The sequence below is a fragment of the Pongo abelii genome, chromosome 3 (genome assembly GCF_028885655.2).
Source record: "Pongo abelii isolate AG06213 chromosome 3, NHGRI_mPonAbe1-v2.0_pri, whole genome shotgun sequence".
NCBI lineage: Eukaryota > Metazoa > Chordata > Mammalia > Primates > Hominidae > Pongo > Pongo abelii.
In genome coordinates this window covers 34,306,969-34,328,961 of record NC_071988.2, presented here as the reverse complement: position 1 = coordinate 34,328,961, position 21,993 = coordinate 34,306,969, and positions in this window count along the sequence as shown.

Below are 21,993 nucleotides of genomic sequence, written 5' to 3'. Positions count from 1 at the left end.
ACTCAATTTTAAACATTTCTTTTAGTGTGTCACAGAAAATTTGAACTGCAAAGAGCTATTACAAACCATATCTGTGCACTTAATATGAATTTTATCTGTCACGGAAAAAGAACACTACTTCAGTAAGAACAAAATGAATTGTAACTTTGTCTTATATTTAGTAATATTTTCATTAATATAGAGGCAAGCTCTTAGAATATATCTCATGGCCCTCTCCTGAGTACTAAATCGTTGACAAGTGTCTTGCAAATTTTAGCTGTAGAAAAAGTAAAATTCTGCCCAAGAGGAATGGAGATTAAATACCAGAGTTAAAGGTTATGATATAAAAACTATACAATAAAAAAGGCACGTGTCTTATTTGTGTCCTTTTTGCCAAAAGCTTAACTTAATAGGAATAAAGAAAAGTAGACTATTGCCCTGGTTTAATGTGGATGGGAATATATAAAATGTTCCTATAAATCAATAAGATACAGGCAACTGTTCAAAAATGAATAAAAACATATAGTAGCTTTGTAAAGGAAGCTTTTTAAATGGCTGATAGGCTGATTAACATATAAAAATGTTAAACATCACTCATTATTTTAAATATCTGATAGACTGATAAACATAACAAGTGTTAAAGCATTGCTAGTTATTATATATATAATTACTATATGTATAACTATATATAACTATATATACATATGTACAGAGACACATACACACACTTTTCTGATTTGTATCAAAAAGACTTCTTAATTTTTATCTAGTCATGTCCTTATCTCATTATTTTTTGTCTTTCTAGTACCTTCAAATTTATATAAGTTCATGTGCTTCAGCTATGCTATTCAAGACCAGCAATGTTTGTTAGGTAGGGTACGTGGCCCTGAATACAAAACTTTTCAAGAAGTCTATAGGCATAGATTGTTAAAGCAATGAGTTTCTACATGATTGATTCCAAGCTATATTCTACCTGAAATGCACAGGCCTGAGAATGTGTATTCAGTTGAGAGACAAGGCACAGTCTTTCTCGTCACCTCACCTTTCACAACTGTGCTACCCCACTGTGTAGAAAAAAGATCTGTAGCTCTCAATTAAATGAGTTTTATTATCATGTGTTTCACTGTGGTCCCAAGGCCTGAAACCAAGGAGCAAGTTAAAAGTCAATATTTATGTGAGCAAAGACTTCTTTAATCAAGGAACATATTAAATAATCTGGAGAGCTTTTTAATCTTTCAATTTCTAAAGACTAAACCTCATATTAAAATTAAAGTATATTGGCCCATGATAAATATTTATCTGCATATCAAATTCATGATCATATATTCTTAGAATTGAAAAGTAAAATGATTGTCATAAAAATGAGTATTAAAGGTTGTTGAAACTAATAATAAAATTATGTATTTTCTAATCAAAAGTAAGGCAGATTTTTGTTTGGCGAGAAAATATGCTTTTCACAACTGAATTTTGTGCTATAATTTTCAATGAATTGAATGAGCTAAGTTATAACCACAATAATCTATGAAATTATATTGAAAGCATTTTTAAAAGCTATGTTATCAAAATTATTTACTATAAAGTACTTAACAACATTTTAGAGAATTTTGTCAGGTTAAAAAAGATGCCTTTAATTTAAAGAGTAACTTACCTGATAATAGCCAATGACTTTGTAACAATGAATTGGTAATAAATCTTTTGAAACTTGGAGAATTCAAAGTTCTAGAGTTTACCAAAATTAGAATATGACCATTAAAATATTTTATATTATTTTTACATGATTTTTGGCATATAACACAAAAAATTTAAAAGAAGTAAATGAAAAACATTATATATGATGCTTTTAATTCCAATCTACTTAATTATATGAACATGGCTTATTTCTTTTGCATCCACATATACCAAAATAATGAATAAAACTAATGATTAACTTTTACTCATTCTATCAATGTCATTAATTCATATATATGAGCTACACAGAGAAGAGTAATACATTACTCTCTTTTTCTAAATATTTAATGCATTTCAGAATATTTTCATTTAATAATCATATGTTAAAAGTTATTGTCCTTAGTTTATCAATTGTGCATTAATACAGGTGCTCTAATAGAATTATGCTTGAATAATACAATATTTTAAACATTTCTTTTTGTGTGTCACAGAAAATTTGAACTGCAAAGAGCTATTACTAAGCATATCTGGACACTTAATATAAAGTTTATCTGTCATGAATACGTTTTCTTGAATACTCCTTCATGGCTGATATTAGAGACAATCTGTCATGGTATGTAGATTTCATTCATACTTTTCAATATGAGATGTATTTTTAAAAAATTTTCAAAATGCCACTGTTTGGCTTCCAACCCTATATGGCTAAGATCCTACTGGACCCAACTCTCCCATATTTAACAATTATAAATTCTTGACTAAATTCAAAAATCAAATTTACTTATGGCATTTGAGAGTAAACAAAAGGCAGCAGATTCTGGAGGTGAGCCAAAACTTGGAAGAAAGAGGAAAGAGACAAATAATAGAGACAATTAATTAAGCCAAAAGTTAACTCTTTGAAAAGATCATTAAAGATAATTTAAAAAAAAACACATGTAAGTAGATGAACCAAGAAAAAAAAAAACAGTATGAAGTTTACCAATGTCAGGAAGGAAAGATACGAGAATGTAGAGATAGTCTTCATGGATGTGACAGGTGTTAAAATAGTAGAGGTCTTTGATAGCTACCTTATGACAACAAATTCACCAACATAGGTGATAAACACATTGTAAAAGAACCTACAATTTAGCCAAACCTGGCACAGAATAAAATATGAAATATATGTACAGTGGAGAGGAGCCTAAATACCCCCTATACCCATATGAGTTTTTAAATGGGATCTTTGGCTGGGTCTGGGAACCAAATTGGTACAAAACGGGATAACAAGAGAAAACCAAGTAAGTTTTATTAATTTTACATATACATCTTCACAAGACAGAGAAGACCCAAAGAAATGGCCAAAGCAAAAAGCTTTTATACTTTATAGACAAAGAATAATAAATTCTGTGGGAAAAAAAATGGCAAGACATAGTGGTCTGAACTACGGGCAGTAAATCCAGAGGAGTCATTAGGAGATATACAAAAGCATGTGAAGTTGACAGAATATAAAAGTTATTTTAGGAAATTTATTGTACAGGTCCATTGCAGCATCAATTGTCAGTCACTGGTAATAAGAATTATCTTCTCAAGTGCTTTGATGTCCAAATAATCGATATGCCAGATTGAGGCAATTTGGGGTGTTATAACCCTAAATTCTTCAATAGCATGATCTCAATACAGACATGAAATTTGTTGTTTAAGACATTCTGATAACGCAAACTCCAAGTACATATGGTTTCACTGGTGATCCTGTTAATATTAAGGCATAAATAACGAATGTCAAATACAATCTTTGTCAGAAAAAATGAGAGAACACTTTCCAACTGAAAAAGACATTCTACTAAAAAAATTAAAAGGAGAGAGAAAGAATGACAGAAAATTACACAACAATATCCATCATAAATATCTATATAAAATACTTAAAAACATATCAGAATAATAACTAATTAAATTAGGCAATATAAACATATTTTTAAAAAACACATTTACTAAGTAAAGTTTATCCCTAGAATGTAAGGTTACTTTAGCACCTGTAAATCAGTCTATGTAATTTAACATTTTGATACAATAAAAGATAAATATCATAAAATTAATAATAGATTCAGAAAACAAATTTGACACAATTAAAATGCATAAATGATAGAAACTGTGAGCAAACTAAAAGTAGAAGAAAATCTTCATAATCTGACAGAAAACAAAAATCATCTACAAAATACCAATATGTGTTCTACATGTAAGAAGTGGGGAGGTATGCTTCACCTTCCTAAGGATGGAGTAGCTACCTAATTTATTTGGAATTCTTCTGTGCTCAAGATTTATCTATTCTCTCCTATTATTTATTTATTCAATCTTGTATTATGTCAGTATAAGAACATGGATATTTATTTTATATTTTTGGTTGTAATCCAATACTATTATTTTATTTATTATGGTTCACATTATTCCAACTTTAACCATTAGGAGTTCTTTCAATTTGGCTTCTTTCCTGTGTCCCTTTGACATATCTCCATTATTCTTTTATTTTTGAAAAATATTTCTTTACTTTCTAACACTACAAGATGGTCCAAGTTCATCTACTGTGTTTCCTGACTCAGTCACAGAATAAGCTACTACTCCAAAGAGCTCTGGTTCTTTTTATTGGAAATTAGTATTAAAACTAAGATTAATTGTGCTTGTTACTACTGCAGTTACTGCCCCTAGGCCCCCTCAGGTGACAATGCTATATAGTTAGGTATTCTCTGAGTCTATAAGTATTTTCATAAATTTGACATTCTCTTAAAATTAACCTTTAGTGGTACTTAATCATTTTTATTAGTGCTAAATTTTCTCAATACAAAAATTAGAGAATGGTTGAACACACTTTCAGGGAAAACCATTTGCTGTTTATTTCTCTCTCTACATCATAGATTAGTTTTTATTTTCCTAACTTATTTGTGCCTGTTCTAGGATGCACTGTATTATTTATGAGGTCTGATCTTAGCATTAATTGTCCTTCACCTAATTTTAGTACTTATATTTCCTAATTGTTTGCATTTGTAGGTACACTGTATCAAATATATTATAAATGCCATGAAGATGCCACCTACCTTACATTTAGTTCCATTTCCCAACACATCCAACATTGAATTTCAGAAAGAGTAAATTGCTGTTGAGCTCCTTTCTCTCTCTTGCCAAATAAGAATTCATTTATAGTATCATCTCTATATCTGGATTAAATACACACACACACACACACACACACATACGCATTATAATTTTAAAAAATTTAAATTGATTGGATGTGTTTTCTCCATTTTTGTGTTTACTAGAGGTGACAGCCATGTAAAATCTAGCAACACTAGATTTTTCTATTTAGAAAAAGTGGTTTGTTTTGAATACCTAAAAACTTCACTTGTGGTAGAGTATTAACGAATATCTGTTGAACTATTTGTTGAACGAATAAGTGAGTGTTGAAAAAATAAGTGAATGTGAAGGAAACAATATAGTTGTTTCATTATGTGCTCTCTTAATTGATTGATAGACTGATTCATGAGTTGGTTGTAGGTTTTCTCGACAATTTTTTTTCACTTGGAATCAACCATTCTGGATGTCTTTTTATTTTGCTTATTTTTAATTTCACTGATGTTTGGAGTTTCGCCAGGTAAGTTGGTATTCTTTTTTATCTACTATAGTTCCTTCATTTTTAGGGATATTGGGATTCCTAAACTGTGGTACACCCATGAATTGTGAGAGGGAAAGGAATTTCTTCATTGGTCCTTTTACTTTTTTGCATGACAGAAATATGAGTCTAGTCTCTGTCACTTGAGTACAAAAATGATCATTTATATCTGACAAGTGGATGCCAGTTGTAATCCACTCTATCCAGGCCCTTAGCATGTCCTCACTCTGACTGATGCCTACACGTAAAATTCAGTTCACGGGCTTGTATTGAGTTTCAGCAATCGTGCTTTCTGATAAGAAAGCTCATGGCCCTTGGAAAAGAGTTGACACTGATTACGTATCCTAGTCAAACTTACATCTGCCAAACAAAGAAAGCCTCCTGTGTGCTATTGATAAGATAGACAATTCTGAAAAACATAAAGAGCCTCAGGGGTACCTATAAAAATATTGTCCCAAACCTATTGATTACATGACTCACTTCATGAACCCAATTTGCTGCAGACTAATTTGCCATTTCTAAAGTTAATGGCAAATTTTCTTTTTATTAGAGCATTATGCACCTCCATATACAATGACGTAAATAACCTATATTCACTATTAAAAAGCCTATGGGAGTTTTCAAAATTTTTACCCCTAACTAGGATGATTTTTAGCGTATCTTTCTGGCCTGCTAGAACAGATTGCTAGAGTCAGATTAAATGCTCAGAATATTATTGAATATTTTCATGCCTGAGTTTGTATTGCCAAGCACACTACATAGAAATCAGCTCATTAGACATATTAGACTTCCTTTCTTTGAAGGCCATTTTCTTAGCTGGAGGAATGGTTCAAGACCTCCAAACATAATCCTTCTCAGTCAAGAAAATATTACCCTCAGTAAAACAAACTTGATTCTTTTTCTTTAGAATTCAAAGTTTGTTACATAAAATGCCATAGACATAATTTAAAGATGATCTGGTTTAGATGGCGTCAGAATAGCTGTTACTTACTGATGGACTCCTTTCAATTCTAAGACTAATTTTATTTCATAAGGAAACACTAGTGAGCTAATTATAATTTTTAGAATCCTAAGCCAAATCACAACTCACAGTATTTATCTTTCATTACTTTTCAGCAACATCAGAAAATATTGAATATTTCCTATTTCTACAAATATTTTGTTAATTTGATTATGGAATGCCTTCTCACACTGTTAAGTTTCCATTAAAATTAAATTCTGAAGGCCTTGTACACCTACAGAGTCCTCCATTATTTAGTATATGTAGCACTTCAAACTCATTTTCTAATATTGTCAACCTCCCTCACCACCTCCTGTCCACACTGCTTTTCTTGTTCTTTATGCAATATGAACCAAGCACATGCCATTATTCAAGCTATTATACTTGTGTTTCCCCGTAACTAAAATGAATTTCCCTCAAATAGTCATATAGTATCTCATATCAGTTCAAGTTTTACTCACGTACTACTCTGGAAACCCTATAGAAATTACCATATTTTATCATTATCATGATTACTCTATTTCTTTGAGATAGAGTCTCACTCTGTCACCAAGGCTGAAGTACAATGGCTCCATCTTGGCTCATTGCAGCCTTGATGTCCTGGGCTCAAGCGATCCACTTGCCTTAGCCACCTGACTAGCTGAAACTACAGGCATGCACCAACACGCCAGGGTAAGTTTGCATTGTTGGAGGGATATTGTGCTGTGTTTCCCAGGCTGGTCTTAATCTCCTTGCCTCAAGCAAGTTTCCCACCACCTCCCAAAGTGCTGGGATTACAGATGTGAGCCACTGTGCCCAACCATGTTTATTCTATTTCTATGCTTAATTTTTATTCCTAAAACTTACTACAATCAAATGTTTATATGCATTTGTAAATTAAATTATTGCCTATTTTTCTTTAGATTTTAAATGTTATAAAAGCAATAAGATTGCTTGATTCACTATTGTATGTAGCTCATCAAGTGCTTATAACTGTAAGCGCACAATTGTCATCGTAATCTATGAGAACTATGCTGTGTCCCACATAGTCTAAATGAGACTTCCATGAGTTGCATAGTAGAGCACAACCTATATTCTGTATGTATCTATCCTAATTGCATCTCTAGTACTTACATAGTGACTTATATAAGAGATGCTTCATAAATATTTTTGGATTATTATTTTGTAATCTCAAGGGCTTCATTGAAACATCTTGTCCCAGAGCTATTTGAGGCTCTTCAGTCATCTGGTTCACTCTCAACCAATGTTTAGCTAGTCTTGTAACATATAGCTACATTATAACACTTTTAGTTTTAAGGCCTGATTGCACTTTACATTAATTAGGATATATTAAAGTGCTATCAAAAACAAGCCAAAAACAAATAAAGCTAAAAGACAATAGATATTTTCTTCTTGTTCACTCAACAGTCTAAGGCTGATATGCTCTTTGTTGATGGGTGTCTCTCTTCCATACAGTGATTCAAGAACATAGGCTTTTTCTGTCTTATAGCTCTGCACCCTAAAAGCCTTATTATCTTCTGTTTTCAAGTGCTCAAAGAGAGACTGTTGAGAAAACTACCTTCAATATGGAAAATGTATCTAAACCGGTGATTTGAGAAACATTTTTAAGTGTTAGTGCTTATATGGAAAAGAAGACAGGGCTAAAATCAGTGATTAAAGATAAAATATAAAATGTAAGAAACTAGAAAAAAAGAGAGTGAGTTCAAAGTGTGTAGAATAAAAGAACAATACAGATAAAAGCAGAAAATTTTTTAGAAAAACAGAAGATAGTCAAACAATAGAGAAAATCAACATAGTCTAAAGGAGGTTCTTCATAAAAAACATTTTAAGCGTATCTATAGATTCATTTTTAAAAAGCATAATCTAGAGGGAGAGTAAATTAATCACAAATAATAGGAATAAAAAAAGAGGCTTACACAAGAGATGCTACGATTATTCAAAGAGAAGTTAAAAATATTATGAAAAGCTTCATGCAAATAAATTGGACATTGAACAAATTTATTTTAAAATACAATTGTCAAAACTGACACAAGATGAAGCAAAAAATCTAAGATAGTTTATAAATTAAGCTCTTTGTTTAATTATAGATTATTTACAAATTAAACTCTTTGTAACACAATACCAACAAAAGAATAAGAATAGGCCTAATAGTCAAGGAAGAAAAAAATAAAAAACAGTAATTCTCTCAGAAAATAGAAAAAGAATCTCTCCCCATCTCATTTTGAGAGACTAAGATTGCCCTAATTCTAAAACTTGAAAACGATATTTCATAAAAAGAAAGGAAATTATACATTAATATTTTTCCTGAACACAAACATAATATCCTTAAAATATTAAGATATCAATATATATAACAATCCAATATAGCAAAGAGTATCATAATCAAGAAAGCTTTCTCTGAGGAATTCAAGTCTTTACACACATGATATTTGAATATCCTTTCACTGTTTCCTTTTCATTTTCTTTCAATATTTTGTCTTTTCATGTTCACTTTTCACTTTTTTCTGTGACTATATTATGATACACTGGAAACCTTAGTGAAATTGTCAACATGTTATTCTCAGCAAGCCACTTGTAATAAAATAGTATATGCTAACTATAATCACTAATTCAACTATATTAAATACAAAGAGATAAACTTTCATGAGAAACAACTTCTATGAAGACTGAGTAACTGTATAACACTACTTGTAAAGTTCTGTTAAATTGTTATTGTTTAGCTTCCAGAAAATAATGATTTAATTTTCTGGTTTTCTTTCACTTATTAAACATATTTTCCATGAGATGATGTTTATCCAATTTAGACATTGTTAAAATAAGCTAAGATTCAGTAAAAAATTGTAATATCTTTTTTTTTTCTTTTTTCTTTTTTTTTTTTTTTGAGACAGAGTCTCACTCTGTTGCCCAGGCTGGAGTGCAGTAGCACGATCTCAGCTCACTGCAACCTCTGCCTCCCGAGTTGAAACAATTCTCCTGCCTCAGCCTCCCAAGTAGCTGGGACTACAGGTGCATGCCACCACCTGTGGCTAATTTTTTGTATTTTTAGTAGAGACGGGTTTTCACTGTGTTAGCCAGGGTGGTCTCGATCTCCTGACCTTGTGATATGCCTGCTTCGGCCTCCCAAAAATTGTGAAATTTTAAAACAGCTCTACTAATGTAATTTGCCATTAATTACTATGACAGAATAAAGGGAGAAAAACAATGTTATGTTCAAGTGATACAGAAAAAGCATTAGAAATAGTTCACAATTATTCATAATAAAAGCTCTTAGCAAATTAGAAGTATAGGAGAAATTCCACAATATATTCAAGGGCATCTATAGCTAATATTATACTTAGTATCAGGACCATATTGAGAAAGCTTGATTTTACCACTTCGATTCAACATTGTACTGGAGATTGCAGCTTTTGCATTAAGAAGAGGAGAAAGGTAATAAAAGCATTAAAAATAGAACTAAAAAATGAAAACTCTCATATCACAGTAGACATGACTATGTGGAAGATTCTGTAAAACCTACAAAGTAATGACAACTTAAACTTGGCAGTATGAGCAGAAAAGATAACTATGGGGTATTGGGAATAATACCCAGGGGATGAAATAATATGTACAACAAACTCCTGTGAGATTTACCTATGTAACAAGCTTTCACATGTACCTCCAAACCTAAAATAAAGGCCAAAATAATAAATAATGGCAGTACGACAGCAAAAAATGCCATTTAAAAATCATAATACTTTTCCATATGAGTAATAATTAGAAAATAAAATTTTTAAAATAGCATTTATAATTTTATAAAAATTAAACTACTTAGAAATAAATTTAGCAAATATGTGTAAAATCTTTATAATGAAAACTACACAGCATCACTGAGAACAATTAAAGATCTAAGTAAAAAATAACATTTATATGACAGAAAGCTCAATATTAAGATGTTTTCCACAATTTGACTTATACTTTCAGTGTTCTCACTTAGAAATTGACAATTTGATTCTAAAATGTATATGGCAATGCAAACATCCTAGAATAGGAAACCCTTTTAACAAAGAAGACAGAAAGTTGAAGAACTTGCATTACATTTTAACAAATAGTACTATAAAGCTGCAATAATTAAGATAGGATGGACTGGTCAAAACATAAATATATAGATAATTGGTATAGATTGGAGTACAGAAAGAGACCAACATGCATGTGGTCAGTTTTTTATGAAAATAAGAAAAACCACAATAGGGAAAGACATGCCTTTCTTCCAATGGTTCTAGAACAACTATATGTTTACACACACAAAAAAATCAGCATTCATTTTTATCTCACATCATAGAAAAAAACTAACACTTGGTATATTACAGACAAACAAGAGAGCTATCACTATAAATTTCTAGAGAAAAAATAGGGAAAAAAAAACTTCATGGCCTTAGGGGAAAAAAAAATAAAGATTTCTCTAGTTAGGACACAAGAAAAAACTATGAAGAGCAATATTCATGAATTACCCTTAGTCAAATTTTTTTAAAAACATATTTTTGCTTTCAAAAAACTTCATAAAGGTAATTAAAAGGCAAAATATAGAATGCTGTGAAATCCAGTTTATATCTTTGACAAAGGGTTTAAATCTAACTTGTGTACAAAATAATTACAACTCAAAAAAATCAGCAAAACATTTGCCAAAATTTTATAAAACACTTCAAAAAAGGCAACACTGTGCATATAAATACACAAAAAAGTTCAATATAATTAGTCATTCTGTAAATATGAAATAAAATAACAGTAATATAAAATTACAGAAAAACTTAGTTCTAAAATTTATGAAGATGTAGAGGAAAATAAATTTACATATGCTACTGCTGAGGATGTAGAATCATAAGACTACTTTGGAAAATTGTTTAGTAGTTTCAAACATATTTAAACAACATTGCTCCTATAAACCAGACATTTGATTTATTTGCATTTACTCAAGGGACATGAACATATTTAATATTATGATTTATACACAAATCTCAACAGAAGCTTTATTCACAACCATCAAAACCTGGCTGCAATTCAAGTGTCCATCGCCAGGTGAACAGACAAAATGTATTCACTGAGCATGCTCATTAATGGAAATAAATCATTATTGACACTTGGGTAAATTTTGAAACCATATGCTAAGTAAAGGAAGCCAGAAACAAATGTCATATGTTTCTATTTATATGCAAGTCTAGAAACTACAAACAAACTTATAGTGACCCTCAGCAAATCAGAGATTGCCTGGAGCTGGGAATACAGGAGAGATGGATGGATTGCAAAGTAGCCAGAAAAACCTTTTTGGAATGATAGAAAGGTTTTATATCTTGATTGTAGTACTGGTTTTGTGGCTGAGTATATATGTCAAAACTGTTGGAATTTTATACTATAAGTTGATTCAGTAAATTATGCCTCCATGAATTTGATAAAAGAAAGCATAGAAAGTGAAGTAATAAAATACTCAAACCCATGCAGAAAATAAGCATAAGAAAGCTAGAAGAGCTATAATCTTAATAGACAATTAGACTTAAAGATTTATAGTTTTACAAGAGGTATACATGTTACTGGATTTTGGGGGTGTTGCTTTTTCTGGTGGGAAACCTCTGTGGCTGGTGGCGCCTTTGCCCAAGTTCTTGTCCTGTGTCCAGGAGGAATGAGGTATACAGAGACGTGGAGAGTGAGCAAGACGAAGGGGAGCTTTATTAAGCGTTGCAATAGCTCAGAGGAGACCTGCAGTTGGTAGCTCCTCCTCCGTAGGCAGGTTGTCTTCTGGAGTGTTCAGCTCTCAACAGAGAGGCCCTGGGGTGGGTGGCTCCTTTCTGCAGCTGGTCGTCCCGTTGTCTTCCCAAGTCTCAACAGAGAGGGTAGCTCCTTTCGGCAGCTGGTCATTCCATCGTCTCTCTGACCTCTGCCCTGCTCTGGCTGAGCCTGGGGGTTTTTATGGACATCAGAGGGGAGGAAGTGCGTGCCAGTTGGTCTACGGGCAGCCATGGGCAGGCCTGAAAACGGCACCACAAGTACCTCCTCTGGTCCACGGGCCTGGCAGCCTGGCCCCAAGCCTTCAGGTCCTTCCTGGCCTGAAGCGGGGGCCTTACTGGGGACCTGCTCTCTTCCACCCAGGAAACTTTGCCTCCTGCTGCCATTCATGGCACCTAGGCTTGGCCCCAACTTTGCTCCTATATCAGAGCAGGAGCGAACAGCAGGGAGAAGCCAGGCAGTGGGAGCAGGCAATTCCTATTCTGCAAGGGCAGGGAGGGCCTTCCCGGGCCCCCAAGAGTGCAGGAATGCCTGAGGCTGCAGCTGCAGGTTTGGGCAGCTGCAGTTGTATGGTGGGGTGGGGGAGTTCCTGACTGCTCTGTAGAGAAGGAGGCACAGTTTTGCAGCGGTGGTTTGGGTGGCTGCAGTTGCATCCAGAAGGGCCGCACTCCTGCCTGTTTGCTCCTTGGAGCATGCAGCCTCAGCTGCGCCCCCTCGCAGCCTGGGGCAGGGGCTCCTGATCCTTGCTGGACCTTGGCTGGCGTCCAGGGCAGGGGCAATATTGCCATGAGCAGCCCGTTTCCCTGGCACTCAGCGGTGACCCGGGGCAGAGTGGATCACTCCGCGGGCCCAGCCATCGGGAGTAGAAGGCTCAGCAGTCACGGTGACGCCAGACAGACCCTGGGGACACGGCCCCAGGCGGCCCTGCACAGAGACTCCTCCTGAGGCCCAGGAACCTGGCACCCTTGGTCGGGGCAGCGGGGCAGCGGCCGGGTCCCTGAAGCCGGCACCACTCCCACTTCCCACCCCAGGCGCCCACAGTGCAGCCCAAGCTCTGTACTGAAGACACTCCCTGCCCGACCTGGCTGCTGCTCCTCTGCGCCACTCCCCCAGCAGTGGGCAACTCTGCCAAGGACCATCGCCCTGGCGTCAGGGTGACGGGATGCGGGGGATGGGTTGTCTGCCTCCTCCTGGCGCCCTTCCTACAGCAGCTGGCGTGATGATAGCGGCCGCACCAGGTAGCCCTCTGTTGCCACAAATATCACATGCCAATAGTAGTACTAATTAATCAAGAAGACATAAGAATCACAAATATGTATGCACTTAAAATCAGAGCATCAAAATCTGACAGATTAATGGTAGAAATAAAAAAAATCTCCCTCAACAAATTATAGAAGTAGACAAAAATACTTTCAGAATATAGAAGAATTAGATGTCGAATTAGATGTCAAATTAGATGTCAACGTGACTTAGTTGACATTTAGATAAAAAATAAATAATACACATCCTTTTCATGAATTCCTGAAAATGTTTCAATCAACTTTAGAAATTGTCAACTTATAGAGTTTATTATCTGCCCAAAATGGATTAAATTAACTGTAAATAACAATATGTTTTCCACAAAATTCCTTAGACCTTTGGAAAATATACCTTATTTTATTTTATTTGTTGTACTAAGAAGGCTTAACATGAAATCTAACCTATTAGCACATTTTTTTTCTTTTTTTTTTTTTTTTTTTTTTGAGATGGAGTCTCACTCTGTTGCCCAGGCTGGAGTCCAGTGGCACCATCTCGGCTCATTACAACCTCTGCCTCCCAGGTTCAAGCGATTCTCCTGCCTCAGCCTCTTAACTAGCTGGGACTACAGGTGTGTGCCACCACACCCAGCTAATTTTTGTATTTTTAGTAGAGACAAGGTTTCACCAGGCTGGTCTCAAACTCCTGACCTCAGGTGATCCGCCCACTTCAGCCTCCCAAAGTGTTAGGATTACAGGAGTGAACCCCTGCGCCCAGCCCTATTAGCAAATTTTTAAGAGTAAAATAAAATCTTATTTACCTTAGAAAAGTATTGCGCAGCAGATCTCTAGAACTTACTAATCTTCCCTAATTAAAACTTTATGCCTTTGATTAGTAATTTTCCATTGCCATGCTCTTCTCCCCCAGCTCCTGATAACAATTTTACTCTCTGATTCTATGACTTTGACTATTATAGATACTTCATCTAAGTGGAATCATGCAGTATTTGTTCTTCTGAGTGACTGGCTTGTTTGGCTTAGAATAATCTTTAAGGTTCATCAATGTCATAGTAAATGACAAAATTTCCTTTTTTAAAAGGTGGAATAATATCCCATTGTATGAATACACCATGTCTCTTGTCTGTTCATCAGTTAATGGACACATGGTTCGATCTCTGTTTTGGCAATTGTGAACTTTGCTGTAATGAACTTTGGGTTGCTAATATTTCTTTGAGATACTTATTTCAATACTTTAGGATAAATATTCAGAAATGTATTTGCTGGATCATATGTTCATTCTATTTTTAATTTTTTGAAGAACCTCCATACTGTTTTTATAGTGGCTGAACACTTTTACATTCCTATCATCCACGTACAAGAGTTTCAATTTTTTTACATCCTTACTAAGTTTTGTTTTTTCTTGTTTTTGTTGTGTTTTGTATTCTTTGTTTTTGTTTTGTTTTGTTTTTATAATACTCATACTAACCACTGTGAGGTGATGTCTCATTGTAGTTTTGGTTTGCATTTGGATATGATTAACTATGTTGCATGTATTTTCATATTCTTGTTGACCATTTGTCCATCTTTGGAGAAATATTTATTCAAATTTTTAGCCCATTTTTAACTTTGGGTTTTACGAGTTTTGTGTGTGTGTGTGTTTTGCTTGTTTGGGATTTTCTTGCTATTGAATCATAGGGGTTTCTTAAATACTTTGTCAATTAACCTCTTACCTAATATAATGTTTGCAAATATTTTCTCCCATTCTGTAGCTTGCCTTTTTGGTTTGTTGATTGTTTCCTTTGCTGTGCAGAAGCTTTTTAGTCCTATTTATTCCCACTTGTCTATTTTTATTTTTGTTGCCTATGCTTTGGTTTCATATTCATGAATTCAATGCCAAGAAAAATATCGTAAATATGTTTTTCCATATTTTCTTCTATAAGTTGGACCGTTTGAGGTTTTAACGTTTAAGCTTTTCATCTATTTTGAGTTGATTTTTTTATATGGTATAGTATACGAGTCCAAATTCATTATTGTGCATGTAAATATCTAGTGTTCTCAACACCGTTTGTTGAAAAGACTACCATTTCCTGATTGTGTGTTTGTAGAACCTTACTGAAGATCAATGAACCATGTGTGTATGGATTTACTTCTGGGCTCTCTATTCTGTTCCATTGGTTCATATGTCTGCATCTATGCCAATGCCCAACTATTCTGATTACTATAGCTTTGTAAAATAATTTAAAATTAGGAACTGTAATACTTCCATTATTGTTTTTGTTTATTATAATTGCGTTGGCTTTGGGGACTCTTTTGTGTTACACATAAATTTTAGAATTGTCTTTTTATACTTATGGAAAAAATGCCACTGGGAATTTGGATTTTGATAGGGATAATATTGAATCTGTAGATTACTTTGCACAGTTTGAACATTTCAACAATGCTAAGTCTTCTAATAAATGAATACCAGCTATATATTTTTCTATATCTTTTTAAATTTCTTTCTTCAATATTTGGTAGTTTTCATGTACAAGTCTTTTTCTTCCTTACTTAAGATATTCCTAAGTACTTTATTCTTTTTGATAGTATTGTAAATGGAAGTATTTTCTTAAATTCTTTTTTTGATAGTATGTTGTTTGTGTATACAAATGCAACTAATTATTGTATATTGATTTTGTATCCTGCCACTTCACTTTTTCTAGGTTATCCAGTTTGTTGGTATAGAATTGTTTACAGTAAGCTTTTATGGACCTTTTTTATTTTTCTTATAACAGTTGTAATGTCTCATCTTTCATTTATGATTATATTTATTTTAGTCTTTTTTCTTAGTCTAGCTAAAGGTTTGACAATTTTGTTGATCTCAAATTACCAACTCTTAGTTTTGTCTTCTGTTGTTTTTCTACTCTCTGTTTCATTTACTTCTCTTCTAATCTTTGTTATTTCCTTTCCTCCGCAAACATTGGTCTTGGTTTGTTCTTCTTTTTCTAGTTCCTTGAGGCGTAATGTTAGGTTGTTTATTTGAGATCTTTCTCTTTCTTTTAGTATAGGCATCTATTATTACAAGCTTCTCTTGTAGTACTACTTTTGATGTATCCAATAAGTTTTGCTATGTTATATTTTTATTTTCATTTGTTTAAATATATTTTCTAATTTTCTTTTTGATTCCTTCTTTGACTCAGTAATTTTTCAAAACTATTTCATTTAATTTTCACATTTTTGTGTATCCTTCAGAAGTTTTTCTTCTCTTGTTTCTGGTTTCATTATACTGTGGTTGGATAAGGTACTTAGCATGATTTCAATCTTTATAAAATTTTAAAAACTTGTGTTTTGATCTAACATCTGGTCTATCCCAGAGAATGTTCTGAGCCTACTTGAGAAGAATATATATTTTGCTGCTGTTGGGTTGCATGTTCTTTAAACATCTCTGGTTCATATAGTCTTAGCATTGCTCAAATCCACTGTTCATTGATTTTCTGTATGACTGACCTGTCCATTTTTTAAAGCGGAGAGTTGAATAGCCTACTGTTGTTTTGCTTTCTCTCCCTTCAATTCTGTCAATGTTTGCTTTATATACTTAAATTTTCTGATGTTGGATGCATATAATTTTTATATGTTCCCATTGATTATTTATTGATTATTTTACTGTCCTTCTTTATCTTTTGTAACAGGTTTTTGCTAAAAGTTTATTTTGTCTAATATAAATATACCTACTCTTGCTCACTTTTGCATGGAATAACTTTTTCCATCCCTTCACTTACAGGTTATTGTGTCTTTAAATCTAAAGTGAATATATTAATACAGCAAACAGTTGAATCTTGCTTTTCTTTAACCACTCCACGTCCTTTGATTAGGAATTTTAATGTGTTTACATTTGAAGTAAATATTAATAGGGAATGATTCACTATTGCCATTGTGTTTTTTTCTCTTTGTCTTAGAGGCTTTTGTCATTTTTTTCTCTTGTTTTCCTTTGTGTGTCATAGATTTTATATTGTTATGCTTTGATACCTTTCTCTTTGTGTTTGTATGTGTGTGTAACATCTGTAGTATTTTATTCATGTTCAACATGGGCCTTATGTAAAATATAACCATCTATTTTAAGCTGATAACTTAAGTTCAATAACATACTAAAAAAGTGTGCTTTTACTTCTTCCCAGCCACACACACATATTACGTTATTGATGTCACAATGTATGTCTATTTGTATTGTGTACTCTTTAGCATTGTTATTATAGGTTTTTAATACATTTTTCTTTTAAATTTTGTATAAGAATTCGAATTATTTACTCACCACTTTGACAGTGATACAGGGTTCTATATTTGTCTATATGTTATTTTAGTCTTAAGCTATTGTAGTGCTGCTTAGCTTCCTTTTTTTACCTTTAACAACTCTCTTTAGCATTTTTACAATGTGATCTAGTGGAGATGTACTCCCTCAGCTTTTATTTCTCTGAGAAAATTTATATCTCTCCATTATAAGAAACATTTTTGAGGAACTTTGGGCTTCTTGAATCAGGATGTCTGTTTTCTTTCCCATATTTGGGAAATTCCCAGCTATTATTATTTCTTTAAATAACTCTTTTAGTCTTTTGTTTATTTGTTTTTATTCTGGGACTTCCGTAATATTTATATTTAAAAGCTTGATGCCGTTCCATTAGTTCCTTAGGTTTTCTTTACTCTTTTACATTCCTTTTTTCTTTTTGTTCCTCTAGCTGATTAATTTGCAATGACTTGTCTTTGAGTTTCTTGATCCTTTCCTCTGTTTGATCTAGTCAACTGTTTAATGCCTCTAATAAATTTTTTATCTCAGTTATTGTATTCTTCAGCTCCATTAATTCTGTCTGGTACTTCACAAAACTTCTTTTTGTTGAAATTCTCATTTTGTTCACACATTGTTCTTTTGACCTTGGTGAGCATCTTTATGACAGTTATTTGAATTTTCTGTCAGGTAAATAACACACCTCCATTTTATTAATCAGTTTATGGAGATTTATCTTGTTGCTTTGTTTGAAAAGTATTTTTCTCCTTCTCTATTTTTCCTGATTCTCTGTGTTCATATCTGCATATTAGAGACAACAGCCACTTCTCCTAGTCTTTACAGACTAGCCCCGTACTGAACAAGACCCTCACAAATCAGCCTGGGCCAGAGATTTTGAAGGCTCCTCAAATATTCATGCTGTTGCAATCCACATTTTTTATTTTTAGTAGTCCGTGGTGTCTAGAGTATGATGAAACCTGTCAGTACTCACAGAGCCAATTTATCAGGCAACCCCTCCTTCAAGTTGGGTCGTTAGGTGGACAATGTACTTCATTCATTTTCTAGATAGAAGTTGGGATCTTGGATTTTTCCTCTGTCTGTGCTATCCGGAGCTAGTGTCACTGACTATGGTGACAGGCTAGACTGAAACCAGTCTTCTGGGTAACCCTTGGAAAAGTTAGGATATTGAACACTCAGTGCATCTCTTTTCCCTTTCTCGCCTCAAAATGAACCTGGGAGCTGGGGCTTTTTGTCCACTTGCTTGTTGTTGAGCCAGGGAGTGGCTATGGGGACCACCAGGCCAAATGTCTCTCTCTGATCTCACAGGGAGGCCTTAGGTGGCATAAAATGCTGTGTCCCAGTTTGATTAGAGCTCTGAGACAGAGTAGACAGAAGCTAATCTTTTGGGTAGCTCTCTGAAAAGTTGGGACATTGGACATTTAGTGCGCCACCACTTTTCCTTCTCAAGAAAAATCTGGGAGTTAGGATTTTACCACTGCTATTTCTGTGCTGAGCCGGGGGTGTGAGGGTGTTGACCCTCAGCCTGAACCATTGCTTCTGTTTTCACTAGCTCCAGGTGGCTAGAGTATGCCATGTTCCATATTCTGTATTCTCTTCAAAATAGGATAGAAAAATTGAGTCCTCTGTTCGCCTCTGAAAATGTTGGGATGTAGGATACGTGGTGTACCTCTTTTTATTCCAGAGAGAAGCTGGGAAAAGGTATTTCACATTGTCCTACTAGCTTCAGTGTGACTTATTTCATCTTCTGCAGGAATGCAGTAGCTTCTTAATTAGTTTCTGAATTTCTCACAAAGAGAAAATGTCTGTGAATTACTGTTGAAACCATGAGTTAGTCAGAGTAAAGGAGGGTTCAAGACTTCCTGTTCTGTTGTCTTGCTAATACCACTCCCACTGGAAAGTATTCTTATACATAACCCCTAAAGCACATAAATTAAAAAAAAAAATGTTTAAAGTATTTAAATCAATGAAAATAAAAATTTAATTATACCTATTAAAGAAATGAATTTAATAATCAACTAAACTTTTAGGCATAGATTTTTTTCTACCACTGATGAATTCTATCAAATTTGGCATAGAAGTTATGCCAAATCTACACATATTTCTCATAAAATAAAGAAAGTGCTATATTGATAATTTTATATTTGTTGTAATTTGTATAATTAATGGAACAGTAATCAATTAAAAAATACATTTACTCTTCTCCTCTCTTGAGGATAGTATGGGGTAGATGCTAAAAAAAGTTATAGCACTAACGGAACCCAACCAGAGACTGATGAAATGACCAAATAATTAAACATGAACTGACAGAATCAAGTACAAACACTATTCAGAGAAGCAAATGCTAGCTTGATGGTGGTCTCAGAAACTGATGAGACAATACTGTCTTACCCTTTCCCACTGAGTATAATGCAGCAAAGGGCCTCTTATAAAGGGAAAACTGATTCATTATAATGTGTTAGTTTTTAATGATGAAAAACTGGCTTTGTACATTTCCCCCTCTTAATAGCATAGTAACTTAAAAATTGGAAAGAGAATATTCATACATTTAATTATTAATTGACTCAATGAATATATACTTAGCACCTTCTTTTCCAGTCATTGTTGTACATACTAGGAGTACAGATGTGAATGAAACAGACAAATTCTTGCTTCCATGAAGCTTACATTCCAGTAGGAGGGTAGAGTCTTAATCAAATACAATTTTGAACAGTAAATCCAAAGAAGAATTTTGAAAAGTATTTGATTAGAGCACACTATATTTGAACATTCTATTTTTTTTGCCCAAATGGATCATCAATGCAATTTCCTTATTCATTTTAAATTATATTAAAACTCTATTTAATGCTGAATAGGTAGTTTTACTTGGTAATTTTAGACTGTTTAACTAGTTTTATGAGCTCTTATAAGCTTTGTACTTTTTTAGTCCAGCAGACTTAGGTGGTGTTGTACAAAGAATTCAGAATCTAATGATTTTTATAGAATCCAAAGTCTCACAAAATTGAACTTACTCCCTGTGGATTCTTTTTATGTAAACTGAATCTCTGGAGACTTTGACTCTTTTAAAATGTCCTACTCATTATTTCTGACCTTCCTTACATGGCATGTAATAAATGATGTGATCTATAGAGTGTGTCAATTTCATTGCCATCCAAATAGTCAAATATATAAAGCATTCTATTTGATGTTAGATTATTTTTTGTTTACCAATGATAGTGCATTCACAATTTTACAAATGGAAGAAACAAGATGGGGAGGGTTATGTAATATTTTTTCAGTTCTCTTTTTTAATAACTGAAGTATAAAGTTTTGTAGGAGGTAGGAAATAGAGTGTTATAACCAGGCACCATACTGATGAGAAAATATGCAATTAGTGAATGTGGTCATTTTAAAAGCTAGTCATTTTACCCATGCCTATGTCCTGAATGGTAAAGCCTAGGTTTTCTTCTAGGGTTTTTATGGTTTTAGGTCTAACATTTAAGTCTTTAATCCATCTTGAATTGATTTTTGTATAAGGTGTAAGGAAGGGATCCAGTTTCAGCTTTCTACATATGGCTAGCCAGTTTTCCCAGCACCATTTATTAAATAGGGAATCCTTTCCCCACTGCTTGTTTTTCTCAGGTTTGTCCCAAATGTCCAACAATGATAGACTGGATTAAGAAAATGTGGCACATATACACCATGGAATACTATGCAGCCATAAAAAATGATGAATTCATGTCCTTTGTAGGGACATAGATGAAATTGGAAATCATCATTCTCAGTAAACTATCGCAAGAACAAAAAACCAAACACTGCATATTCTCACTCATAGGTGGGAATTGAACAATAAGAACACATGGACACAGGAAGGGGAACATCACACTCTGGGGACTGTTGTGGGGTGGGGGGAGGGGGGAGGGATAGCACTGGGAGATATACCTAATGCTAGATGACGAGTCAGTGGGTGCAGCGCACCAGCATGGCACATGTATACGTATGTAACTAACCTGCACATTGCACACATGTACCCTAAAACCTAAAGTATAATAATAATAAATAAAATAAAATAAAATAAAATAAAATGAAATAAAATTTTAAAAAAGCTAGTCATTTTAAATTGAAGACTGATGGAGAAAAGAATTTTCCTAGCCAGAAATATAAATCTTTCTCCTCTTTTTAATTCTCAAGCTTTCATTTCTCAAATAAAGGATCAAAAATTTCAAAGTCAAATGCAGAGTTTCTGAATTCTGTATATATAATTTCATATCTATGCACAGTAGTTCCTTTAAAACCTATAATCACTAATTCTGTATAATTTGTAGAACACTAGGAAATTATGGCAGTAAGAACACTTGATTAATAGTTTTGCTATTCAGAGAATAAATAATATATGAAACAGACTTGTAAGAATTAGATTTTATTGTAGTTAAATTGAATGTATGCAATGCTGGGAAAACATTATTGGTGGTAA